This window comes from Vicugna pacos, chromosome 17 (assembly GCF_048564905.1).
Source record: "Vicugna pacos chromosome 17, VicPac4, whole genome shotgun sequence".
NCBI classification, from domain to species: domain Eukaryota; kingdom Metazoa; phylum Chordata; class Mammalia; order Artiodactyla; family Camelidae; genus Vicugna; species Vicugna pacos.
Genome location: NC_133003.1, coordinates 39836320 through 39847053, shown reverse-complemented (window position 1 = coordinate 39847053; position 10734 = coordinate 39836320). Strand labels below are relative to the sequence as shown.

Here is a 10734-nt window from a genome sequence, read left to right as displayed (position 1 = left end):
ATATCTTAGTACATTCCCCTAAGTACAAAGGAAACGGTTTTAAAATACATCACATTAACGGCATCTCCAAGGGCAGACTCAAAGGAAACCCCATCCACTCGGCTTTGCCCGAGGGGAGGAAGGATGTGAAATAAGGCCTTGTGAGTGCGGTGGGCTGTGCGAGTGTGTGTGCCTGTGTGCACACTGTGTGCACGCCTGGTGCTTCTCTGCCCAGACCACGGGTTTGGCACATCAGCAATTAGCCAGGTTGGTGGGGAATTTATTACAACCTTAGCAGAGAGGGTTATTTATTTATTTTTTTTTAATGAGAGGCAAGACAGCCATGGCTCCAGGCAGCACAAGTGGCTCTCCCTCTGGTTTGGTTCAAGTTCCTGCAGGCAGAGGAAGGTTAATTCAGTTTTACTCCATCCATTTGGCCTCTGCTGCCCACTGAGAGACCGTGCCCCTGTGTGCTCCCAGAGCACTGCAAGGCCCCCGCTTCATCATTTTTCTTACACGTGAACTGTCTTATTTGTGACCGGCTCCCTTGCCCCGCCCCCAACCAGAAGGTCGGCCCCAGAGAAGGGGCTGTGTCTGCCTTGTTCACTTGTGTCTACCTCCCAGCACCTGCCACTCTGCCTGGCAGGCTGTTGTTCTCCAAACACCTTTGAATTGACTGCAGGGTGTGGGAGTATACATAAGGGAATTGCTAAGAGCATCCACACTTTGTATCTAGGAGGAACGAGACCTCACTCATGGGGGCAAAGTCCCCGGCACTTTCTCTGTGTCATCCATTTGTCATCGGACTCCCCAAAGTCAGGTTGTTACCAGTTGGAGAAGGAAGAGCCAGGTCTACATTTTTTAATTTGGAGAATTGCAGGAAGTGTTCCAACGTATTATGCACCTCTTCTGTCCTCAACTAGACAGATGGAACAAAAATGATTCCATTTCATCAGTCTCACTCAGTATCAGCTTCTAAAGATTTCTCCCTCCAAGTATAGTTAGTGTCTGGGAGGCAGTGAGATGCAGCATTATGGGCACCAGACTTGAAGTCAGAAGAGCTGGGAATCAAATGCCACATCATGTACATTGCAGCTGTGTGAGCTATGGGAGTTTGCTTGACCTCTCTGAGCCTCAGTTTCCTCACCTGTGAAATGGGAACAGGAACACTAGCTTTGCAGTGTTGTGCTGCTTAAATGAGAAAAAAGTGAGAGTTGCTATTGCGGTGCCTCAGCATATTGTCTGTATCTGAGAGTATATAGTTTTCCCTCTGGGAATATCTCCTTTAACGTTGAAAATCTGAAAGCAGTGCCAGCCACATGACCCCTGAAGCTTTTGGACGAGGAGTGCATTGATAAATCTTGCCCCTGAATGGCTTCTGCTAAACAGCATCTCTATTCATTGACATAGAGCCACCTCCTCATGCGATTAGGAGATGCTGGAGCACAGCCCCAGGCAGTGGGGCTGAGTGCCCTGCTCTCCGCCACCTAAGTCCCAGAAGTACATTCCTAGCACTAGTCAGGACCAGTCAGGGCTTGAAAAGATACCTGGGTCCTGAGGGAGAAACTGAATAGGCTCTGCCTATAGGGATCTCCTTTCTTCTGCTTGGGCTAGGTTGGAGAGATCTCTTCTCTCATCGGAGGCCAGGTTTGTGGGCTGAAGCTGGAATATTAGGAAGACCAAGGTTTCAGGTGATCATCTCAGGACATCAGGAAATGGGTTAAGTGCGTGCCCTGTGGCTCCCCGGCCAATCTCCTGCTGGACTCCTTCTCTCTCTTTGGGCATCTTTCTGTGGACGGGGCTCTTGGTCTTCCTGGGTCACAGTTTATGATATGTGACAACTTAGAATTAACTAGGGTGCTTCCTGAAGATACCAAACCTGCGTTCTCTGGATGGTAGGACTGGAAACTGTGTGCATCCTGTCTCCAGTGTCTTCTGTCTTTCCACAGCATCTGGGAAAGCAGTCACATGGGTTAAGTATTTGCCATTTTCGATTGAGACCAGTCTCCCAGCCCCATTTTATGGATGAGCAACCTAAGAATCTGAGGGTTGAAGTGACTTCTCTGAAGTTTCCTCGTAACTTTGTGGCAAAACCTTGGGGTAGGGGTAAGGGTGGGGAGCAGATCTCTTGACCACTTTCCTGTCCCTAATTCTAGACCGTTCCCACTCAAAATATGATCTGTAGGCCAGCAGCATTGGTGTCACCTGGGAGCTTTTTAAAAATGCAGAATCTCAAATCCTACCTGAGACCTATCGAAACAGAATCTGCATTTTAACAAGATCCCCGGTTGATTCGTATGCATTTAGAATTTGAAAAGCTCTGGCCTAGAACTCACTCCACACCCCCCTCCCCATTCCTTTCTCATCATGACTTCCACCTCAAGGGTCTGTGAACCTCCGAGGCTGAATTTAGCTCAGTCTCAACACATAATGTTGCAGGAGCTTCATTACATAGAGCATAGTTTTCCGGTGGAGAAGATTTCTGCCCTGTCTTCTGACATTTTTTTTCTTTTGCTTAATTTAAAATTCTAAAAAGAAAAGCCTCATTAATGGAGTTCTTTTTAGAATGGTCAGGAGAAACCACCACCTTAGACTTCCAGCAAAAGGTATGACAGACACTTTATAAATAATCGTAACTGGGTAGTGAAACGTATGTGAAAACACTTAGTAAATTATAAAGCAGAGCACAAATGTTACTGATTATAATTCCTAGGCTGCAGGATCACAGAATGAGATCCTTCATGAGCCCATTCAGGGGGAAAATGTTTTTCAGGAATATGATGTGAAACTTTAAAGTTTTCTAATTATTCTTGTTTTTATTAGACATCCAAGGAGCTAGACTAGTGGTCATCAACTCTGGCCATGCATCAGAATAACTTGGAGAGCTTTGTTTAAAAATACATGAGCCTGGGCTCTGGCCCTAGATTCTATTTCTTGAGGTCTTGAGGGTTGGGACTGGGCGAGGGTCTAGTCTGTAAACTCTCCCAGGCAATTCTAATACACAGTGAGCTTGGAGAACCACTGAGCTGGAAAGCCGTTATTTTCAGGTTTACGGTAAATATATGTGAGTGAGCATTTTATCCATATTTACGATATGGCTGAAGTCCAAGTTTTCTAATTTCAACATTGTAATGATGATCAAACCACCGGGAGATACCACCCGAACTGAAATACTAAGGACTGCTGATTCCAAACAGTATTAACTTGGTAGTGACCATTTCATTCATCGTTTATTCTTTCACAATTTAACGTCATTGGCCAGCTAACATATACGACATCAAGGGGTGACTTAAATCCTCCTGACAGTCTGTTTGTGTTTGGACTTGTACCCCAGTATCAACAACTGAATTCTCAAATTCCATGTGGTTTTTTTACTCCAATGATTAGACAGTTTGCTAACACAGATTTGAAAGAATAATGATGAGGATTTAGGAGACCTAAATTCTAGGCAGTGTTCTTTCCTGCCGTTGTCTGATGTTGAGTCAGTCTTTTGCTCTGAAAAATGAGAGTGTTGGACCAGCAGTTATCAAATTTGGCTGATCGTCCGATTCACCCAGAGAATTTGGTAAAGCCACAGATTCCATGATCTCAGAGCTACCAAATTTAGACGGCTGGAGCGGGGCAGAGGAGTGTGTAAAGAAGGATTTTTAAAAGAATCTTAAAAGTTGATTGGAGGATCAGCTTTGTTTGGAGCCTCTGGACAAGATAAGCTCCTACATTTTTCCCGACTCTCAGAATCTATGAGATTGTACCTACTTAGTTAAATTCTTGTATCAAGAGAAGCTGGTCTAGGGGTGGGGCCTGCTTGAGGGCAGGGCTGATAGAGGGATAAATAAGAAAACTTCTGTTCCAGTCTTTGCGTCATAGTCCTATGGCTGAATGTGGAGCCTCCATCTCCTCAAGTTACCTTTAAAAACCGTTGAAAAGGTGTCCCTTGGGAATAACGTTCTTAGAGGGAATAATAATTTTTCCTGCTACACCCCTCCCCCCACTTCTGCTCCAAGTCTGTTTCTTTCTTTCTTTTTTTTTTTTCAAGTCTGAGTTTCAGTGTGCAAGAGAATCTGTCTGAAAATTTTGTTTAAAACACAGATTCCTGGGCCTTCCTCTGATTCTAATTCAGGAGATTTGGGCTGGGCCTAGACATCTGCATTTTATAAGCATCTGAGACACCCAAACTGCTTTTGGTCTCCCTGTAAAACGTAGTATGCGGCCTTTCTCAAATTCGCCTTATGATAAGACTCTCCTGGGTCCTTCAGCGAGTGAACGGATAAATGAAATGCGGTGTAGCCATACAATAGAATATTATTCTGCCATAAAAGGAGATGACATAGCGCTCGCTTCAGCAGCACATATACTAAAATTGGAATGATACAGAGAAGATTAGGATGGCCCCTGTGCAAAGATGACACGGAAATTCATGAAGTGTTAAAAAAAAAAAAGGAAGAAATAACATACTGACAAATGCTACAACATGGATAAACCTTAAAAACATCATGCTAAGTGAAAAAAGCCAGACACAAAAGGTGACATACTGTGTGATTTCCCTTATGTGAAATGTCCCGAATAGGCAAATCCGTAGAGACAGAAGTTAGATCAGTGGTTGTCAGGGGTTTGGAGAGAGAGGAAAGCAGAGGGACTGCTAAGGAGCAGGGGTTTCTTTGTGGGGAGGTCATGTTCTCAGTGATGGTTGCACACCTTTGTGAGTGTATTAAAAACCACTGAACTATATACTTTAAAAGGGTGAATTTTATGGCATATAAATTATATCTTAAAAAAAAATTCCCTGTGACTTTGTATTAAAAACCAGATTCCTAGGTCCTACCCAAGTTCCTCTGATTTAGCACCTCTGGGGAGGAACCTAAGAACCTTATTTTTAATAAACTCCTCCAAGTGATTCCTACCAAAATGGAAGTATAAGAAAATCTCCTTGATGCACTGAAGGCCTGAGGTGCCCTTCTTCATGGACCCCTGAGACCCCCTTTGTGGTTGGCAGCCTCTCAGATGGCCCCCATGGTCCCTCTTCCTAGTAGCCTGCTCCCCTTGAGTGTGGACTGGGCTTACTGACTTCCTTCTAATAAATAGAATACAACAGAATTGATGGGATATCAATTCTGATATGAGGTTTCTAAAAGAATGTGGCTTCCATCCAAAGAAAGCATACAAAGGACCAATAAGCATATGAAAAGATACCCAACATTACTAATCACCAGAGAAATACAAATCAAAACTACAGGGAGCTGTGGATGGTCACTATAAACATACACACACACACACACACACACACACACACAGAAAATAACATGATGGTGAGGATGGAGAAATTGGAACCCATGTGGTGGGAATGTTCAGTGGTGTAGCTACTGTGGAGAACAGTATGGAGGATTCTCAAAAATTAAAACTAGAAATCCTATCTGGTCCAACAAGCCTACTTTGGGATATAAATCCAAAAGAATTGGAAGCAGGATCTTGAAGAGATATTTGCACACTCATTCTTCACAGCAGCACTATTCATGATAGCCAAGGGATGGAAGCAACCCAAATGCTACTGATGGATGAATGGATAAAGAAAATGTGCCGTAGACATACAATGGAATGTTATTCAGCCTTAAAAAAGAAAAATCCTATCACATACTGTAACATGGATGGACTTGAAGATATCTTACTAAGTGAAATAATCCAGTCACTAAAAAAATAAATACTGTATGGGTCAACTTATAGGAGGTACCTAGAGTAGACAAATTCATGGGGACAGAAAGTAGAATGGTGGTTGCTAGGGAATGAGGGGAGTGGGAAATGGGGAGTTGTTCAATGAGGACAGAGTGTCGGCTTTGCAAGATGAAAAAGTTTTGGAGATCTGAAGCACAATAATGTGAATATACTTGACACTATGGAACTGCGCCCTTAAAAATGGTTAAGATGGTTTAGAAGAAAAGGTTCTGGCTTCCATCTCAGACTCCCTCACTCTCTCTTGGTATTCTCATTCTCTGGCTCTGGCTCTCACTCAGATCACCAGCTGCCATGTTGGGAAGATACTCAGACAGCCCATGGAGAGACCCACACGGTACACAGTAGAGGCTCACCAATAACCATCTGGGTGAACTTGGAGGTGACTCTTCTGAGGCCTGCCAACATGTGAATAAACTTGGAAGTGGATCTTTAACCCTCAAGTTGAGTCTTCATATGAGACTGCAGCCTTGGCAAACAACTTGACTGCAACCTTGTGAGAGACTGTGGATTAGAGGCATTCAGCTGAGCTGCATGTGGTTTTTGACCCATGAAAGTTCTAGGATAATTCCATGGTTCTGAAGGTTTCTTGGTTTAAGCTGCTAAATTTAAGGGTAACTTGTTACGCAGCAGTAGGTGACTAGAACACCATCCAATGCATTTTGCTCAGTTTGATTGCAATGCATTCCCCACTAGGTTGTTCCAGATGCAACCCTGCTTTTCAGGATATACAAATATATGTCTCTTGTGGTAGGCCAAATAGTAAGACCCCCCCAAAATGTCCACATCCTAATCCCTGGAACCTTGGAATATGTTATGTCACATGGCAAAAGGGACGTGGCAGGTATAAGTAAGGTCACATACTTTAAAGTAGTGAAATTATCTGGGATGACCCAGTGGGCCCAATCTAATCACACGAACCCTTAAAAGCAGAGAAATTTCTCTGGCTGGAGCTGGGAGAGATTTGGCAGAAGCAGAAGTTGGAGAGATTCGAAGTGTGAAAGGGACCCTGCCACTGCTGGAGGGGACAGTGTGTACAACATGAGAACAAGTGTGGGCAGCCTCTGGGGGCAAAGACTAGCTCCCAGCCGACAGCCAGTGTGGAAATGGGGACCTCAGTCCTACAACTGTCAGGAACTGAATTCAGCCAAATACCCAAACGAGCTTGGAAGCAGTCCATCCAGAAAGTCTCCAGAAAGGAATGCAACCCTTCATTCTGGCCTTGGGAAACCCAGAACAGAGAAACCAGTCTAGCCAATGAGGACTTTGGATCTACAGAAGTGTGGGATAATAAATTTGTGTTATTGTCAGTCACTAAATGTGGGGTAATTTGTTAGGGCAGCAGTAGAAAACTAATATATTCGTGTGTATATGATATTTATTGGTTTTGAGCACTTTCCTCCAGGTATCACAGCTATGCAGACATTCCACGATGCTATTTATCATTTCCCATGTGTCCCAGCAAAGCAATCATTCACTGTCTCAGTGTCTCTCTGTATTGCAGGCTCGAGTGTTCCGTGCCTTGTTTTCAAGCCTCTCTGGGGGAGACACTCCTTCTTTGGGAGCCTGGCGTCTGGCTGGAGAAAGCCTGAGTGCCTGCTGGTTGCTTCTGAGGCTGCTGATCAATACTTACCATTAGGGCGACAACTCCATGCATCACTAAACTTTGACCTCTGTGCCCCGGAGCAGTCCCAAGATGCCAATTGATGTACAGGCAATATACATATTCCTCAAACGCAATACCTCTTTCATAGACTTCCCTGAATTAAATTTTAGAGGCTTTAGCGATGACAAAATCAGGCTGCTAATGTACCAGCAAGCCCGGGGTATTCAGAAAGGGTGCTTGGATGAAAGTAATTGTGTTTATGCTTTTTAAAAAGATGTTTTGGATGGACACTGCATTTGGATTGATGACCAGCTGATCCTGTCTTCTATGCAGCTGGGTGGTGCTGGCGTAAAGTGTCCCTTAAGTCAGCCGTGAAAACAAGTCCACACATCGAAGCCCAAGACCTGAGAGCAAGCGGTTGCCCCCCACCTAGAGGTCAGAAGGCAGGCCTGGAGGAGAGCCTGAAAGAGCTTTAACTGTACTTTTCTTTTATCTACAACTTACGGAATTTTGATTCCCCAGAAGGATGTGTTTTTCAGTGATCTCTTCATCACGGTCTACCATCACATAACCTCGTGGTGCTCTGAGTAAGAGGGGAGGACACTCCTGTATTCCTGGATCTGTTCAAATGGGATCAATTGCCAAACAGTGGTTTGGATTAAAACCAAATGGTTAATCTAATCAGGATGTCCAGAGGCAGTTATTCTGATGAAAGGAATCATATCTGAATAGCCTTTGGCAGCTCCTTATAGCCAATCAGTGAGTCCCACACATTCAGCCCTTCTGTGGAATCAGGGGGCGTTGATTGCTCCAATGAAAGGGGGTTTATCAGAAGAGAAGACTCACGAGAACCCATTGAGAAAAGATAGCTGAGCCTCATAGGAACTGAAAAGCCTTCAAGAATCTAAAAGGGCTACTGCTTCCACCTCTTTCTCTCATCACTTTCTGGAGCTCCTGGCCTCCCATCATTACTTTCCTCTGGAATTCTCTGCTTACGAAGTGGTGTGCCCAAGGCAGAGAACTCTATCAGCCTTGAGTTTATATCACTGATAGTTCTGTACCCATCACCATCACGGACGAACCTCTTCCTGAGTCTAAATTCTGATCTGCTCAATTTTAAACTCCCAGGAGAGAATCTGATTGGCTTGGTGTGGTCAGGTGCCTAGTTCTGTCCCAATCAGCTGCACCCAGGATGAGTCGGGATCACAAGACAGGAAGGGCTGGCTCCTCCAGGTGGTGGATGGGGCAGGGAGAAAATGATAGACACTAGCAGAATCGTTTCTCAAGTGGTAACAGCAGATGCCTCTTTGATCCTTCTTTTCTTACCAATCTGCAAACTCTTTAAGGGCAGAGGATTTTTTTTCCCCTCTTTATCTTCACCATCATACTTAGCTCAGTGCTTTATACGTAGATGTTCAGTAAAAAAGACAAAGTTGGTCATGCCAACTTCCAATCATACATACTTTTAATAGTTCTTACCACACTGGCCATAACCTATCTGGGTGTTTAGGCAAGACAAGTGGGGTCAGATGGGCTGACCACTTCTGCATTCTTTCTTCTAGCACTGCTTAGGTTAGTAACAAATTATTATGTACTATCCATTTTCCAAGGGGCAAGCATAATGTGAAGTGCTTTATACATCATTATCTCATCTTGTCACTATGATAATCCTATGAGGAAACTCAAGTTCAGAGAAGTTAAGTAACTTGCCAAAGGTCACACAGCTCCAAAGAACTACGGCCAATTCTAAACCTAAATCTGTAGCCCAGCCATCTTAAGCACTGCATTTCCCTTCCTCCTGTGCCATGGGGAGTTGTGAATGAGGCTGAGGAATGAAGCTAAGAAGAGAGGTGTTGGCTGAGTCAATGCCAATTTTGTGAACTAAACAAAATTGTTCCGTGCCAACAGCTTTTGAAAGCTTTTTGAATGTGGCCTTGGGCCTTTCATGGTTCTGAGGTTTTCCTTCAACTCCTCTTAATCGAGTCTTTCCAGGCTGAGCTGTAGGATTTAAGTAGTTCAAGAACCAGAAAAGAGTGCTTAGAATTCCCCTCCTTTCCCTCTAAGCTGAGTGAGATTGTGTCCCCCAGCTTTCTGCTTTAACCTCCGGAGAAACTTCTGGGGAATCTGAGACAAGACCTGGGTCAGGGCCGTTATTTTGTATTGTGCTTTGCTCAGTGAGACTAAAATCCACTCACCAAGTCACGCACCCTGGCACCAGGCTGGCTCTATTGCCCAGAGGAAGAAGTGCCTTCTACTTCATATTCCAGGGCGCCCCATGGCTGCTCTGTGGGCCAGGGGAAGACTTGAATGGATTTAACATTGTTTCAGACTCCCCCTGGTTTAGGTTTGGATTATAACTTGTTATCATCGAGTCCAAATTTGTACTGCTTGCCACAGGACAGGCCAATAAATCGAGAGATGGATTGTTGGGGCAAGGAATAGCGACTATATTTGGAAAGCCAGCAGACCAAGAAGGTGGTGGACTGGGGTCCAAGAGCTATCTACCCTGAGTCAGAATTTAAGCCTCTTGTATACTAAAAGGGGAGAGGGTGTGGCTAGTTGCTGTAAACTCCTTGGTGCCAGAATCCTTTGTTCTTGCAGCCATCCATGTAGGTCTGGTCACAACATTCCTACAAACCTCCAACAAGACAAATGTTATTCTCTGTTCTGAAACTTTTTCTCTCTATATGAATGGAAGAGTGTTATGCCTGTAAAGGTAGAGCCTTGAGACTGGGCCGTCCTGTATTCTGTATACACAAAGGTTAAAAGGAAAAGGAAAAGATCCAATATGGAGTCAGATTTGTTCTTCCCTGTTACAATGTGATAATGCCATTTCTGGATAACACCTTTAAGCTCTGTATCGGTAAGAGGGATTCAGAGTCTCTAGGTCCTTCACAAGGGAGAGAGGGGTTGCATAGGTGACTAGAACTGAGTTCCCACTGTTGGTGGGAAGGTGGGGTCATCTCCTTGCCAAGTCCCAGCTAGCTTCTCACCTTTCTGCCCACAGCCCTAATCCAAGCCACAGTGGGCAATCTTAGCAGTCTTGGGCATGGTGAGGAAAGACACCGGAGACCCAGCTAGCAAAACAACTGATCCCAAGCTTAGAGCAGGGCCATGTTAACCCTGAGAAAGGCTGGCTTGCCTTAGAGCTCTTTCATTCTCAGGAAACTGAAAGTCCCACCACCCAACTTCTGGGACACTGTGAGCAGAACTAAAGGGTTACATAGCATTTATGGCCTCTTTACTTTTGTTTCTAGGTACTGTTAAGATGCCTTTCCAACATGCTGTCATGATTTAAATTAGGCATGTGTGCTCATCCTGAAATATATAGATGGATATATTTTGAATATATTCCATATTCCATGCACTTTGGAATATATTTGGAAGAGAGATAGGATTTTAAAGACACAGAGAGATTGTGAGTT

At 44.3% G+C, this 10734-nt stretch overlaps 1 non-coding gene across 1 annotated transcript; it reads left to right on the top strand.

The window, feature by feature from the left end:
• Positions 1 to 4309: 4309 nt before the first annotated feature.
• LOC116284052 (U6 spliceosomal RNA) lies at positions 4310 to 4416 on the top strand. The gene has a single exon (XR_004193838.1). It is a non-coding gene; the product is annotated as a U6 spliceosomal RNA (small nuclear RNA).
• Positions 4417 to 10734: the final 6318 nt, after the last annotated feature.